At 40.9% G+C, this 16367-nt stretch overlaps 1 long non-coding RNA gene and 1 other non-coding gene across 2 annotated transcripts; one reads left to right on the top strand and one right to left on the bottom strand.

Moving 5' to 3' along the window:
* Nucleotides 1-1675: 1675 nt before the first annotated feature.
* On the top strand, nt 1676-11896 carry LOC141615204 (uncharacterized). The gene is made up of 3 exons (XR_012529711.1): nt 1676-1809; nt 1907-2015; nt 11705-11896. It is a non-coding gene; the product is annotated as an uncharacterized LOC141615204 (long non-coding RNA).
* A 4105-nt stretch (nt 11897-16001) lies between these two features.
* On the bottom strand, nt 16002-16108 carry LOC141616075 (small nucleolar RNA R71). Its single transcript, XR_012530450.1, has one exon. It is a non-coding gene; the product is annotated as a small nucleolar RNA R71 (small nucleolar RNA).
* Nucleotides 16109-16367: the final 259 nt, after the last annotated feature.

Below are 16367 nucleotides of genomic sequence, written 5' to 3'. Positions count from 1 at the left end.
CCTCGATTTTGTTCTCGTTTCTGGACTGCATTACAGGAGGCCTTGGGTAATAAACTATTAATGAGCACTGCTTTTCACGCCGCCACTGACGGTCAAACTGAGAGAACAATTCAAACCTTAGAGGATCTTCTTCGTGCATGTGCCTTAGATTTCCAAACTTCTTGGGAGAAATGTTTACCTTTGGTTGAATTCTCTTATAACAATAGCTATCAAGCTTCCATTAAAATGGCACCATATGAAGCTCTGTATGGTAGAAAATGTTGTACTCCTGTCTGTTGGGATCAAACCCAAAATGTTCCAATGTTAGGCCCTGATTTGGTGACCGAGTCCATTGAACAAGTTAAGATCGTTCGGGAGCGGATGAAAGCCGCTCAGGACCGTCAAAAATCATATGCTGATGTCCGTCGTCGACCACTTTCCTTTGAGGTTGATGATCAAGTATTCCTTAAAGTGTCACCTATGAAAGGGGTGAAACGGTTTGGCGTTAAAGGGAAGCTGAGCCCTAAATATATTGGACCTTTTCAGGTGATTGAAAAGATTGGTCCAGTTGCTTACCGTTTAGAATTGCCCCCAAATCTGAGCAAGGTTCACAATGTCTTCCATGTTTCTCAATTGAGGAAGTATATTAGTGACCCAAGCCATATAATCCAAGAAGAGATTCTTGAATTGGAGCCTAATCTGGTGGTTGAAAAAAGGCCAATTCGGATTCTTGAAAAAGCCAACAAGCAACTTAGGAGCAAAGTTGTACCTCTTGTCCGTATTCTTTGGCGTTGTGGAAATGTCGAAGAAGAGACTTGGGAGACTGAAGCTTCTATGTTAGCTAAATATCCTGAATTATTCTCATAAGGTATTCCTTTTCTTACTCTTTTTCCGAGTTTCTAAGCTTTGTATAATCATATTTAGTAAAGATAGTATTCTTACTATAGAATTTTAAACTAAAAGTTTGAAAATGCTTTTATGATTTTCAATGGTTTTAACATTGGTGAATGTTGAATCTCGTTGTTGGTGACGTCCCAATAATGGGTTTTCTCATTTATTGGTGTAGAAATATTTTTATATCTTGATATGAATATGGATGTTCTTGTCTGATCAACAAGAGTATCACCGTTTCATTGAAAAGATACCTATATTTTCTTATAACTATAATTTCTCCTTCTAAGTTTCGAGGACGAAACTTTTTAAAAGGAGGGGTGATTGTAACGCCCCGTAAAATTCGGACCGTTAATATATTCCGAAAATAATTAATTAATCAAGTAAAATTTGACAATAATGTATTTAAAGTAAACATAATTCAAAGAAATATAATTTTATTATATTTTGAAGAAAAGTATTTATTTTGATAGTTTTGAAATGTTTAAAAATAGTTTAAACCGTGTAAAATCTTTTATTTCGAAATAAGGGCGTATCGGGGGGAAAATGACAATTCGTTTGAACGTTGGGTAAACGAATTTGGAAATGGGTCGTGTGAATACTCAATTTTATTGTAATCTCGTGTTTAAAGACTTTGGACTTGACGGAATTTGCGTTTGACTTACGGATTTAATTATTATTGAAACGAGTCAAAACCGACTCGTAAAAATCCCGACTAAAAATCCCGTACTTACTTTTCTCCTTTCCTCTTCCCTTCCCCGCGTGACCAGCCCCTTCCCCCTTCATTTTTTTTCTGATTTTCTCCATCATCTTCAATAATAACTCAAAAACACCATTTTTCATCATTTCTAGCTCAAAATCGTCATAAATCCTTCGTTTCTTGTCCGTTTTTCGCGAAATTTACCTTTCCGGAATCCCCTCGCCACGATCTACAACTTAGTATGTTCTAATTTCAATTTTCATTAAGTTATTTTAAGACCAATTTTCGGAAATTCGGTATTTTTGATTAATTATTGTGTTTTAATTGTTTATTTAGGTGAAGGATTGGAAGACGAGTTCGGGGACTCGTATATTGTAGAGGATAGCGGCTAGTGTCGTTAGGGTTTGGGTTTTCAAGGTGTTAATTGCTCTTTTTCTAGCTTAAGGTAACATATTTCGAGTTACTCGACGAATTATCGTCACATGTTTTTGATTTTTGTATGTTTGGTGATTTTTGTTGGTGTAGAAATTTTCACATGTTTAGAATGGTTGCATGCATGTCAATTGTTAGCTTAAATTATGCCTTTTGTTAGTTTAAATCATCAAAATTGAATTTGGGACGATTAATTAATATTCAGACGGTCTTATAATGTATAAAAATGGAAAAAAAAGAGGAGAAATGGTGCGAAGCGGCAAGCAGCGGCAGCAGCCCACGGCAGCCCCGGCCGGTCTTGGGGTTGGCCCGGGTCGGTCCGTGCTTGTTTCGCGGGTTTTCGTACAATCTTGGTCTTTTCGGGCTAATTAATATTAGAATAGAATAAGTAACAAAAGGGTAGTAATTTGAATTGGATCATTCTAGTAAAAAAAAAATATGTTAATGGTAAAATTGTGCTTATATTAATAGTTATCACATGTTAGGATAGTTTACAAAATGAATTTTATAGCGATAATTGTAATGTTTTGTTGATTGTGCCGAAACCTGAGCCTTAGTCCCTTTGACTGATGCGATGTCAGTTAATTGAGTGATTGGTCAGCCGCAATTTGACCCGTACCTGTCGCAGGGCTGGGGTTGCGGGTAAAAATTCGGTTGAATGAATTAGATAATCGGCCTTTTTCTTGTTTTAGGCCATTTATTATATCTCTATTTCACATGTGTAATTAGTTGAATTTAAATAGCTTCTTATTTAGTTAGTTGAATTTAAATAGCTTCTTATTTTGTAGTAATGGCCCTAGATTCCCCTAAAGCCTTTAATATTGTTAAAATTGCTAGAATTGGAAGTTAGTATTGAATTCTTATTGAGGAACTGTTGGGATTGTATGCTGTAAATAGACATTTATATAGCCTTTCACATGATAGAATGTTAGCATTTAGGTTGGTAAGTAGGACTTTTTGCCCTCTTAAGGTTAAGTGGGTGTCTTACTTGACTTATGTGGTGAGTTTTGGGTGGTGTGGGCTAAAATATTCAAGTGGGACTAGTGTGACTAGGTCCTAGGTGAGTATTTCGGCCTTCATCATAGATAGGTCTTTATAGTCTTTGACGAGTATATGTTCACCGCTTGATAGCCTTTTGTTCTGACTAGTGGATGTTTATCCAAGTTGGGGCATGACCTCAGGTACTTATTTTGATAGTATGGGGTCAGCTTAAGTACTAGCCGACCCTTCGGTGGTGTCCTTAGGGTACTCACTTCACTTTGTTTTAAAAAAAGTTGTGAGTCTTGGGTGCGGTGGTGTGTATCCGCATGTCTAGGTCTGCGCAGATTTTAGGCTAGGGTTGTGTTGTCTCTTAGCCATGTTTTCTTAATAGTAACCGCTGAGCCAAGATACCGGTTCGATTACCTTCCCTACCTCGTGGTATAGACTTGAGTTACAAAGTGACTATTGACGGTGCTAAGAACTTATTGTAACACCCCGATATTCAGAGGAGCCTTAACTAGGCCTTCCTTAGCATATAAGAGCGTTACCATCTCGGTTGCCCGAGGTAAGTAATTATCAAACGTCAATAAAAGAACTATTAAGTTGTGTTACAAGTGATTTAAACCAAAGTACAATACAATGTTACAACTCAAGGACTACTCGCTATAACCGTCACAACTCGTGAAGACTCATCCCTGCCCGGAAATCAGCTATCAACATCATCAACACCTGTTAAGACCGATTGCTCACCATAAGGGATCACGGCAGACACATAACAAACAAACAACCAAACAAGGTCATTACTGAGACAAGACAAGCCAACGACAACTACAATCAACAATACAAATAACACTACCAACTCCAACTTCAGTCACCACAACCCAATCAACTCAGTCACTGACTGTCCACTGGACCAGCCCTGCCAGTGGGGGACCGCAGCCGTTCCCACCTAAGCCCCGCTCATCGTACGAGCGATAACCCTGTCCATTAATGTGCACATCCCCTCCCGTGGCGGGTTCCACGAAGGGCGAAACTAGGGCGTGAAGTCACTCCCGCAAGTGACCCCACTCAGCCGAAAACGCATCTCGAGAACCGTCAACAACGATTACAACCACAATCACGACACAAACAAATACTACAACAAACAAGCACAACACTACCACAACGACCGACACACTAGACCGTCAACAGAAACTGAGTAGGCGAACCTACCTTTATGCAACCGCAACCAATCCACGCTGACAGACAACATCTCCAGCGACCAAGCAAAGCCTATTACCGACATACAAACATCTATTACTAACGAACAAACCCTAGCTATAGAAACAAAGGCACGGATGATGATTGTGACATACCTATAGGGAGAGACAAAGCAAAAGACCGCTACCCGACTCAAGAGAGCTCTCCTAAAGCACAAGGATATTCACAAAGGCATCCATGGAGGTTTTGAGGTGAAGGGAAGGGAAAGAGGCGGCTGAAGGATAGGAGGAAAGTGGCGAAAGTGATTTGCGGATTTAACAAAACGCGATATAAAACCCCCGCTGAAAACCAGGCACTCGATCGAGTACCCAACATACTCGATCGAGTAACCCCCTACTCGATTGAGTGCCCTAGCTACTCGATCGAGTAGCCTCTACTCTATCGAGTGCCACTCTTAAAACGCACCCCAAGATGGTTTGGCATACTTCCCTAAGGTTACTCCCGCCCCCAAGGACAGTCAACGCTGGTCAAAGGGATCCCTAAAAGGGCGGGTATTACAGTCTTCCCCCCTTAAAAAGAACTTCGTCCCCGAAGTTCAACTCACCTCTCCCGCTCACGATACGGAACCAACACAACCCTACCAAACTTCCCGGTCAAACCATTACCTCTTGAAAATACCATCCCCCCTCATGTCATCATCATCACCGACCACATTTATACCTATCGATTCTTGCCACCATCATGCAAGCCTTATCACAGTCAACCGTTATTTTATATACACATAAAACATCCGACGCGTAGTGCGAATCGCCGCTCACGAACCTCCAATATACACTAATTACTGTTCAACCATCCATCTACATCTAGAACATGTCTCACATCAACTTTCATGTGGTACAACTAATGCCACTATGTTACTTGGTAACATGATTCAGATACAATCACACTCACTTTAAAGAACCAAAGAAAATGAGTCGTTATAATTCAACAACAAAATTAATTAATTTAATTTTTTATTTTTATTTTTTTATTTTTTATTTTTTTATTTTTTTTTTTTACACCTGACACCAACCGCCTTATAACCAACCACCAACAATATTATAAACGAGCAAAACACTATTCGAAAACAACCTTTTTATTTCGCGACATTACTCTTCCCCTCTAAAAAGGAACTTCGTCCCCGAAGTTCACCACCCAAATATCGACACGTATAACTTATTATGGGCATCAAAACATGAAAGAAAACCACATTATTATGGACATTACTATGGACGACACATGTTAAAATGGTATGCGCAAACCTAGGTGAAGTTACAATGCTGACAAATAGAATGAAGGAGGCGTATGCGGTATTAAAGTAACAAGAAAATGATTACCGCTTCACTAATCGTAACAAGAAATTACTACCGCATCACCAATTGTAACAATTATGCTTATAAAATTCCAATCATGACTTATAACGTATGAAATTAACGGCTCAAAGGCGTTACTATGCACTCGCAACAACTTTAAACATTGAACTTGCAATTATAAAACAATTGAACATTTTTTTTTTTTTTTAATTTCCAAAAAACCCCCTGTAACAGTGCTACTCGATCGAGTAACTAGCGGTACTCGATCGAGTGCCATGCTACTCGATCGAGTGTCTTGGCTACTCGATCGAGTAGCCCGAGATCAGAATGTTTCCTTATCTCCTTTCCTGCAGTTACTCGATAGAGTGTGGGGTACTCTGTCGAGTACCTGCAGGTCAAGCTCCTTACACAACTTGTCGTAAACAAACATATAACACATGATTGTCACATAAATTGAGTCGGGATGATGCCCCGACTCTCCTAAATCCTGCAAAAGGTTAGTGTAGCAATTCCGGCCTTATGGCCAATCATACAAATCCGACTAAGTTTCAACAATAAAAGGAAAGAACTACCAAAGTCTAACAACAATATCACCATCTAACATCAACCACTATCAACAAAGATAAGAACGAGGAGTGTCACTCCTCCTGCTGCTGCTGCTGCTCGAACATCACCTCATCATCACCACCACCTGAAGTACCTGCTCCTGCTGACCCGATCCCCGCATCCACCCCCGCTCCTGCTCCTGGGCCCACATACCATGGGGTCAAGCCACCGTAAGGGAAGGACTGAGGTGCCCCCCACGTCGACTGATCCACCCCGTAGGCATGGAAAACCCCCGAGTAGCTCCCTACTCCACTCCACCAAACTGGATGCGGTCCCTCTGTTCCTATCCCCTGCGCGTAGGCCATCTCATGCATGTTCCGGAGTGTCAAAGTAGATGACACTCTCTCCGCCAGGTAACTGGATCGCGTCTCCGGGGTGTCGAGGTAAGGGTAGCATGGATAAGACTGCTGCTGCTGCGGTGCTACTGGCTGTGGTCTAGGCTCCGTGGCCCTCTCTCTCACTCGTCGGGGTCCCCTCACCACCCTAGGCCTCTCTGCCGCCTGAACTCCCGCATTCTCGCCCTTCGTCGGCTCCGGCATCTCCTCAAGGATGGTGCCATCAATGAGATAGGTCTGCGGGCGGGGGTCCGTCATCATCCTCCTCCTCCTCGTCATCTGAGTCCACAGTCACCACTGTCGGCTCCAAGGGCTCCGTGGCTGGGAGGTGCTCAGGAGCTGGAACTTTCATCCAACTCATGCCATACACCCTCCATGCTAGGCTACCGTCAGCCAAGGTCCTCAACCATTTCAGGTCGAGATAATATTCACGATCCATGGTAGGCACTGGAGTAGCTAGAGGCACATATGCCGAAGAAGCCTCAAAGGAGGTTAGCTTTTCATCTAACCGAGTGGCAATGGCACCACAACTGAGGTACCGGGAAGAGGAAGAAGCCATCAAGGCGAGAGCAGCACAGACTATAGAAGGGGCGTTAAAGACCACCTTCTTGGCCCGCTCCGGGTTGAGGTACGACATCAAAAGCAAGACCTCATGGTTGTTCAACTTACTAATATCCTTTCGGTCATAGAGGAGGTTCGAAAGAGAGCGGAGGAAGACCCTCAAGGTGATATGCTGAACATCATTAATCAGCATGTTACTCGAGGTGGGAGCTTGCTTCCCAGTTAAGCAAGGCATTAGGCGGCAGACGCCGCACTCAGCCGGAATGTCAGTAATGGAGTCCTTGGGAGGCTTGGCCAACCCAAGGTGAGAGGCAAACAGGTCCATAGTCAACAGAAAACTGGTAGTCATCAATCTAAACTCAACCGTCTGACCCGCTGGGTCATAGTTAAAGGAACTCATGAATTCTAGGGTAAGGAAAGGGTAGGTGTGCTTCCTCAGCCGGTACAAGCCCGTAAACCCCAAGGTCTCGAATATGTGACGGACATCCGTCTCTATTTCCAACTCTTCCAACACAGCGGTGTCAATACACTTTGTGGGTCTCATCTTGCGTTTTTGTAAAGCTACAAAACGCTCCCTTTGCTTAAAGTCGACAAAAACAACATAAGGGTACTCAGAAACTGCGGGTACTACCGGTCCACTAGCCTCCCCCCTCTCCAGTGGATCAACCCTTCCCCGTTTACTCTGACGGGTTCAAAGGTTTAGTCTCGGCATCTGCATTAGACATATGTTCAAACAATTTATATAAACATGCAAGCATATACTTCATGTAATTTGGGTTCTATATACTTAGTAAGTTTACTAATTCATCAACCAGTTCCATATTTAAAGCACATAAATCATGCCACCAAACTTAGATGCTCAGCTAGGTACACACCAATTTACCAACAATTCTCAGCATGCGAAGCACGTATTTCACGTTGTTGCTTTAAGTATTAAGATAAGTATACATGCTCATTAACAGTTTCTACGATTTCAACATACAAGTTCATATTATTACTACTCATAAGCCATAGTGGTGAAAGTAATTATCATGATGGCCGCATATGCTCGGCGAATTTGGATACCCTATCATGCTTCTAAGGGTTGTTCTAGTACATTGCTAATTACATGTTACTAATTCAAGAGAATGAATAATTTATGACAAATCAATATCACCCTTCACTATTATGTAAAACAACTCAATTAAAATTTTCAGACGGTCTTTACAGCTGAGACAATTTTGGCATAAATTCATCAACAATCGTTCCTACTATCATACTGAGGTCCAACTTATACTTATAATGTGAATTGCAACCTAAATTTTCAATTATAAATCACGAATTTCCATTTGGGGCACTTTTAAGACGGAGTTTTAAGGCAACTTTCTAAGGTGATAATCATCAAAATTCATTGTTCCACATGATTTAAACAATGTATAGTACTTAATTCCATCATCTAATCAATGTAAAACAATCAAAAATCAATTTTAAATTTGTAACCCTAGAAATTTCGATTTCATCTTTGCAACTTTTCTAATCTAATCTACAGCAATTAATCACCAACAAACATGGAAAAGAGGCTTGTGAATCATACTTCAACTATCTAAAGCAACTATTACATCATGTGAATCGAAAATTTCAGATTATTACACTATTTTAACACATTTAAAGTAACATATCACATAAATTAAGAAGAATAACTTACCTTGATTGATTAGTGAAGTAAAGAAACGAATTAAACAAGGAAAATCGACCCCAAGAATCACTACTAACCCAAGAGAAAGAGAGGATTTGGGAGAGATTAAGGTTTTGAGAGAAGTTTAGATATGAGAGTGTCGAAACATAGGGGAATAAGAAGGAGATATAGGAGGATTAGGGGTTTTAAGAAAACCCGTAGAAATCACTGTACAGTAACCTACTCGATCGAGTGCCTGGGGTACTCGATCGAGTACCACCCTACTCGATCGAGTAGGAGCTAAATCATCGAGTAACTGCGGGAATTTTCCCACATCCCGACATCATAGCTTCCTAATTAGATCGAGTGAGGTCTACTCGGTCAAGTAAGCACTCGCACTCGATCAAGTATAGTTAAGTACTCGATCAAAATACGAAGTAACTTTGAAGATTCCTGCAAAAACAACACCGCGTGTCGATTCCAATTAAGTTTGGAATTCGACACTAATCATCGCATTCAATCACGTTTTATAACCATCGTCACACCAAATACAACTCTCCAACAACTAAGAGACATATCACGTTACGTTATACAATTACCCAACTCGGTCTACCTGTCACCGAGTCATGTATAAATCTAGCCGTGTCATTTTATTACATTTAAACTTACTTTACATGCTATTACTGAACTCGTGTTTACATCAAATTGAAACGTATAGTTCACATTAATTCCCCATATTTACTTATCACGTAATTATATACTTTGCAAAGCACTTAATCACTTATGTCTTACATGTTATTCTAAGCAATCCATTTTGCATAATTCAAACATTTCGCAGCGGAAAAATTTCAACTAGCTAATAAAGCATATACTAATTACCATATACCGTGATTCGAATTATTACTCATCCATACAATAATTATCATTATAGTCATCTCAGTAGGATCTACAAGCTCACTTACAACTTTCGTCATCATAAATTTTATGACCAACACCTACATGTTCGTTATTCATATTACACATTCAAATTCACGATTTCACGCATCTCCATAACGAGAAATTTCGTCACGCATCACATAGCTATCATATAGGCTCACTAATCATTCAAAGAACTCCATAACTTCGTCAACAATTACCATACTCGGCCTAAACATTACTATCACACCACTATTAATTCTAACAAAACTTAACCGGAGGTAGCTCCGGCACCATTAACATACATAGCACACATAGACACACGGACTCCACATTCCCATCCCATGTGACTGGCTTAAGTGTCATGGGGCCAAAATTTTGAAATGAGGGCGCCTACTCACCCAAAATCTAGCATCAGCCGGGGCTCCCATTACACATACACCAAGTTCATTTTATTAGACTCTCTACATTCATTATGTTCATTTGTTACAGGTTCCAAAATCGTCGCTCTGATACCACTTTGTAACACCCCGATATTCAGAGGAGCCTTAACTAGGCCTTCCTTAGCATATAAGGGCATTACCATCTCGGTTGCCCGAGGTAAGTAATTATCAAACGTCAATAAAAGAACTATTAAGTTGTGTTACAAGTGATTTAAACCAAAGTACAATACAATGTTACAACTCAAGGACTACTCGCTATAACCGTCACAACTCGTGAAGACTCATCCCTGCCCGGAAATCAGCTATCAACATCATCAACACCTGTTAAGACCGACTGCTCACCATAAGGGATCACGGCAGACACATAACAAACAAACAACCAAACAAGGTCAGTACTGAGACAAGACAAGCCAACGACAACTACAATCAACAATACAAACAACACTACCAACTCCAACTTCAGTCACCACAACCCAATCAACTCAGTCACTGACTGTCCACTGGACCAGCCCTGCCAGTGGGGGACCGTAGCCGTTCCCACCTAAGCCCCGCTCATCGTACGAGCGATAACCCTGTCCATTAATGTGCACATCCCCTCCCGTGGCGGGTTCCACGAAGGGCGAAACTAGGGCGTGAAGTCACTCCCGCAAGTGACCCCACTCAGCCGAGAACGCATCTCGAGAACCGTCAACAACGATTACAACCACAATCACGACACAAACAAATACTACAACAAACAAGCACAACACTACCACAACGACCGACACACTAGACCGTCAACAGAAACTGAGTAGGCGAACCTACCTTTATGCAACCGCAACCAATCCACGCTGACAGACAACATCTCCAGCGACCAAGCAAAGCCTATTACCGACATACAAACATCTATTACTAACGAACAAACCCTAGCTATAGAAACAAAGGCACGGATGATGATTGTGACATACCTATAGGGAGAGACAAGGCAAAAGACCGCTACCCGACTCAAGAGAGCTCTCCTAAAGCACAAGGATATTCACAAAGGCATCTATGGAGGTTTTGAGGTGAAGGGAAGGGAAAGAGGCGGCTGAAGGATAGGAGGAAAGTGGCGAAAGTGATTTGCGGATTTAACAAAATGCGATATAAAACCCCCGCTGAAAACCAGGCACTCGATCGAGTACCCAACATACTCGATCGAGTAACCCCCTACTCGATCGAGTGCCCTAGCTACTCGATCGAGTAGCCTCTACTCTATCGAGTGCCACTCTTAAAACGCACCCCAAGATGGTTTGGCATACTTCCCTAAGGTTACTCCCGCCCACAAGGACAGTCAACGCTGGTCAAAGGGATCCCTAAAAGGGCGGGTATTACACTTATGCCTGTCTTTGATATATTGCCCTTTCTTGTTTGATGATTCTATGAATCATAGAAGGTGAGATGCAAGCCGGCTATGGTTGATAGAGTTTGGATTACAATTTGTTATATGATTCACATGATAGTTAGTTGGGTCAGTTTAGGGGTCATTTGTTAGAATACATGATAAGTAAATGGTTTATCAAATTGTTTACATGTTACACTACATGTTACATTAACTTTGACGATTCGTGGCTGGGAGGACTCGAAGTTACTCCCCACTGAATTGTGGCTTTCGTGTTTGTATAAAATGCGATTGACAGGTTGTTGATGCTTAGTTGGGGTCACAGACGGCTAGTGAGCAAGGAACCTTGGACCTAGTTTTGGCTATTTTATTAGTCAACCTTTTACACTTTTGGTTTGTATATAATTTGAAGGGACATATGTCTCCCTTTTTATTTTTGGTTTGTATCCATATATTTCCGCGTCTTTAGTTATATATGTAAGTTAGTTTATCAGCTGTTGCAGGGTTATGACACTCTTCTTGAGTTGGAATTGGTTGTGAATGGTTTAGTTAGAAAATTTTTTGAAATTGCAGGTTTTTGGATTAGTTGAACCATTTACAAACATATCCTACCAGTTTTTCTGTAGAATTTACGTATATACTTAAGGCTAGATTTAAGGGTGTCACAGAATCGATGTGAGCAGGGCGTAGCTACGCAGTTCGGTTCCGGTGTCGTGAATATATGAACCTCGTATGGGTAACCCCTTAGGGGTGAAAATAGGATAGAGCGAGTATGTTGGATCTTGGTTGGTGTTAGATTAATCTAGGTTCAGGGTACTGGCAACAATGGTGCACGACAGCTGCTCTTAACCCTCTCTATTATATAACAAAATAAATACTAATGTTTCAGCGGAAAATGGGAGATTTTAAAAATTTTAATAACAAAACCGCTAAGTCCTTAGGTCATAAAAACCAAATCATAAGGTCATAAGGCTTTTACACAACATATGACCTTTAAAAATACAAGGAATATTTATCCCTTAATAAAGCAAAAATTCAATACCAAACACAAGATTTAACTACAACGAGTAACGTCAATCGTTGTAAGTACAACATTCGCTAGGTCACTCATCAAACCCCATGTTGGACCGACTTTAACATGTTCAAAGGCTTGCATCTCACCCCCTAGTGCTCAATAGGACAAAACAACATATATGAGCCATGTGAGTAGAGAGAGAAAGGAGAGTATCATTCATCATCAAGGTCAAACAAGGCCAACTTCTACCAATCCTATTGATAGAATGCTTGGATCTCACCCCTAGTGCTGAATAGAACCCAACGGCATCACGTTAAACAAGACACTTGAATACCATGTAAAATTTCAAATTCTTGGGATAACGTTTCCTAATATAACACGGTAAGGTTTGAGTCTAAACTTCGCATGAGGCTCAAAGGTGACTCACATGACATACATACAAAAAAGATACACCATCATACAAACATGGACTCAATTATCATGGAAATTGACATGTACAAAGTGGACGGGGACAGAAAACATGAGACTTAATCCTCCAGGTAGGCCGATAATAATATAATATGGTCCTTGTCTCAACCTGTAATCAAACTCTTGGGATAAACATTTATTGATTTCACAAACAATAAACATATCGTATCCGAGACCTGATACATGACAAATACAACCATACCAAAGGTTGAGACCCGCAATAGGAAACATGGCCCACATTCCATAACCAAAGGCCCGAAGATGTGTGGAGAAAGCTAGTTAAGTAATCAATGCACAATGACAAAACTCCGCATACATTAAACATTAGACAGCCGGGTCGACCGACGCTAAGCATCCACCTACAAGTAAGATCGTCATGCTCACACAAGCACAAATTATATGAATACAGATAAATTCTTGGGTTAGAGGTATGATGAATATGTCTGAGGCACAGTGTATAAGTATCTGACTCAGAGGTAACCTTCACATGTCCGAGATGCTAGTTATAAGGACCCGATTCAGTAATATATGAACATGGCCGATGCACTACCTAGAACTCCCCGTGTGTTTAGTTTATTTATGAAAAGTCGTTTGGCCTATTTGAATGTATTTTAATTGAGTAACTGTAATACTACGGTTTTCTTGTCGTCGAGTACTAGGTCAAGTAGGGTGCACTTGACCGAGTACGTTTTTTAGGTGTTCTGGTCAGCCGAGTGTCCGGTCTGATACGAGTTTATTTCACGTTTTGGATTAAAATGGTTGGAGAGGTATTTAAAACATCACTTCAGTTTCTATTTCATTTTACACAAAACCTAATCACACTCTAAACCCTCTCTATTCATCTACATCAATTCCCAAGCAAGGTTTAAGCAATTGTGGGTTTCCAGATTGATGCATGTCTTTTATATGATGTTTTACATCCTATTTTACACGCATTTCAGAGCTCATTTATGTAGTTTATGCTACTATTTGCCCCATTTCGTCTACTTTCGTGTTTTTATGTAATATTGCAGATTTATGCGAAAATGAGTAGATATTGAGCTAAATCCGTCCCCGAGTATCTTGCATTGCATTTGACGTGGAGTATTCGCTTAAGGAACGAGCTCGGTGCGCATTTCAAGGCCCAAAAGACAAATCCACGAGATGTTAGAAGTCAAATATCAGCTACTTCGGTCGATCGACCACTGCCTTCAGTCGATCGACCAACCCACGGGTTCCAGAAGCTACTGTACACTGCATCTCAGTCGATCGACCGCCATGCTTGGTCGATCGACCAAGCCGCTACTTCAGACGAGAATTAAAAGATCGAGGAACTTGAAGCCCATTGTATTTTTAGGTTTTGGAAATAAGAGTTACGTTGTATTCTATAAAACGTAAGCTAGGTTTTGAGAATAAGAATCCAGGGACATTGAGTTTTTATCAGTTTAGAATATAAAATAATTAGGGTTCGGGATATTGTTTCGCATTGGATTTTCGTTCGTGTTTTTAATCATTCCGTTACAATTCTTCTGCAATTTCGGTATTCCCTTATTCTTATTTCAGTTCATCTTTATTGCATTGATAGTATAGAAATTGCTAGTTAGTATCCCAAAAGCCAATTTATCATTTTATGTCAATTGCTTATTTAATCATTTTAATCATGAATTCAGTAATTTTATGCCCTAATTTTATTGTTGTTATCGTTCCTAGTATGAGTAGCTAATTTAATTGTGTTGGGATGTAGGGGATTTGTAGTTAGGCGGCATTAGAATTAACATGGCCTGAAATCGCGTGTTGGTCGATCGACCGCCTTACCTAGTCGATCGACTGACCTCGTGAGTTTTATTTCGTTTTAATTGTTTTAATTGTTATGTTTGACGAATCGAGTGCACGCGACTAGTTGAATATCAAGGATTTGACCGACCCAATAAAGATCGAAAGATAGGGAAGGGATATAGCCTGCTTAATTAAGACGACTAGATTAATTAGATCGAAAGATAGATTAATTTTGACCTTTTAGTCACTTTTCAGGACGAAAGTCAGTATGAGTGGTATTAGGGACCTGTAGCGAGATTGAAAGATGCTACCTGTGAGAGTGGACCGAGAGGACCTCTTATTTTCCCGTCTCACGTGATTGTTTTAGACCTACCAAGTTTGCTGCCGCCGAAACTATAGTGAACCGACCATCCTTGCACCCTTTTAATTCTTGTTTTCATCCCTTTATTTAGTTTATTGTCTTTTATTTGTCTTTAGATATAGATCAAATCAACTCAAAACCCCCACTTTATTATTACCTTAGACCGAAATTAAACAACTAGAAATTACATTCGCCTCCTTGTGGTTCGACCCTGTTACCGCTAGCTTCTGTTAGTTTTAATAGGTTTTATAAATCTTATTTTTGGTACTCACAACGACGGGTATCAAATTTTGGCGCCGTTGCCGGGGAGGCAATTGTTCTAATTTTTAGTTGTTTTATTTTTAGTCTTTTCTTAGTTTAAGGGACTTCTGTTCCTTAAACTCTTCTTACATTCTTCCTGTAGTTTCTTCTTATGCGCAGGTCACAGGGTGGTGAACTACTACCATTCAATCCAGAGATTGAGAGAACCTTGCGCGCAAAGAAGAGATTGTTTCAAGACCAACAGTTAGAGGAAGAGTCTGGTTCTCATTCTAGCTTTTACGAGAGGAGGATCCACCCTCATTTCCAGTTTCTACTTCATCAGCTGAGACCGTTACATCTCCAGATCTTCCAATCATGGCTGAGGAAGCAAGTATAGCCAGTCACTCAGTTCCGACAGCTGAGAATCTCTACAAGGGATTCGCGTTACCAGGGGAGGCACGGAAATTTGAGCCAAAGCCTTCCTATATCAATTTGGTTGAGAGAAACCAATTCGGGGGAGCTGCAACTGAAGATGCAGCCAAGCACATGGAAATATTCATTGATTATTGCTGTTCCATGTCCCCACCAGCCGGCGTGACCCCAGACCAGGTGAAGGAGACCATGTTTATATTCTCTCTTCGTGATGCTGCGAGGGAATGGTATAGAGACCTGGATCGAGCTGCTCATGGGATCACCGATTGGAATTCTTTGGCCTTGGCATTTTACAAGAAGTATTTTTCAGCCTCAAAGACTAATGCCATTAGAGCTCAGATCACGAGCTTTAAACAAGGGCCTGATGAGAACTTTCATGAAGCATGGGTCCGTTTTAAGAAGCTGGTGCGAACCATTCCGCACCATGGGTTCGAGAAGTGGAGTCTATGCAATCAGTTCTATAATGGGCTGTACGACGATCAGAGAGCCATCCTGGATGCTGCAGCTAGTGGCAGATTCCAGGAGAATATGGGAGAGACTAAGGGGTGGAAGATCATTGATGATTTGGCCACCCATAAGGCTGAGTATGGAAATTCCAGAGGGAATCAAAGGAGGAGTGCTGAATCCCCTTCTGTAGCTGCATTAGAGGCTCTCACGGCAAGGTTTGACAAATATGAGTTGGGAGGAGTT

The sequence above is a fragment of the Silene latifolia genome, chromosome 11, assembly GCF_048544455.1.
Source record: "Silene latifolia isolate original U9 population chromosome 11, ASM4854445v1, whole genome shotgun sequence".
NCBI classification, from domain to species: domain Eukaryota; kingdom Viridiplantae; phylum Streptophyta; class Magnoliopsida; order Caryophyllales; family Caryophyllaceae; genus Silene; species Silene latifolia.
Note: the sequence above shows the minus strand (reverse complement) of the source record. Positions and strands in the feature narration are given on the sequence as shown.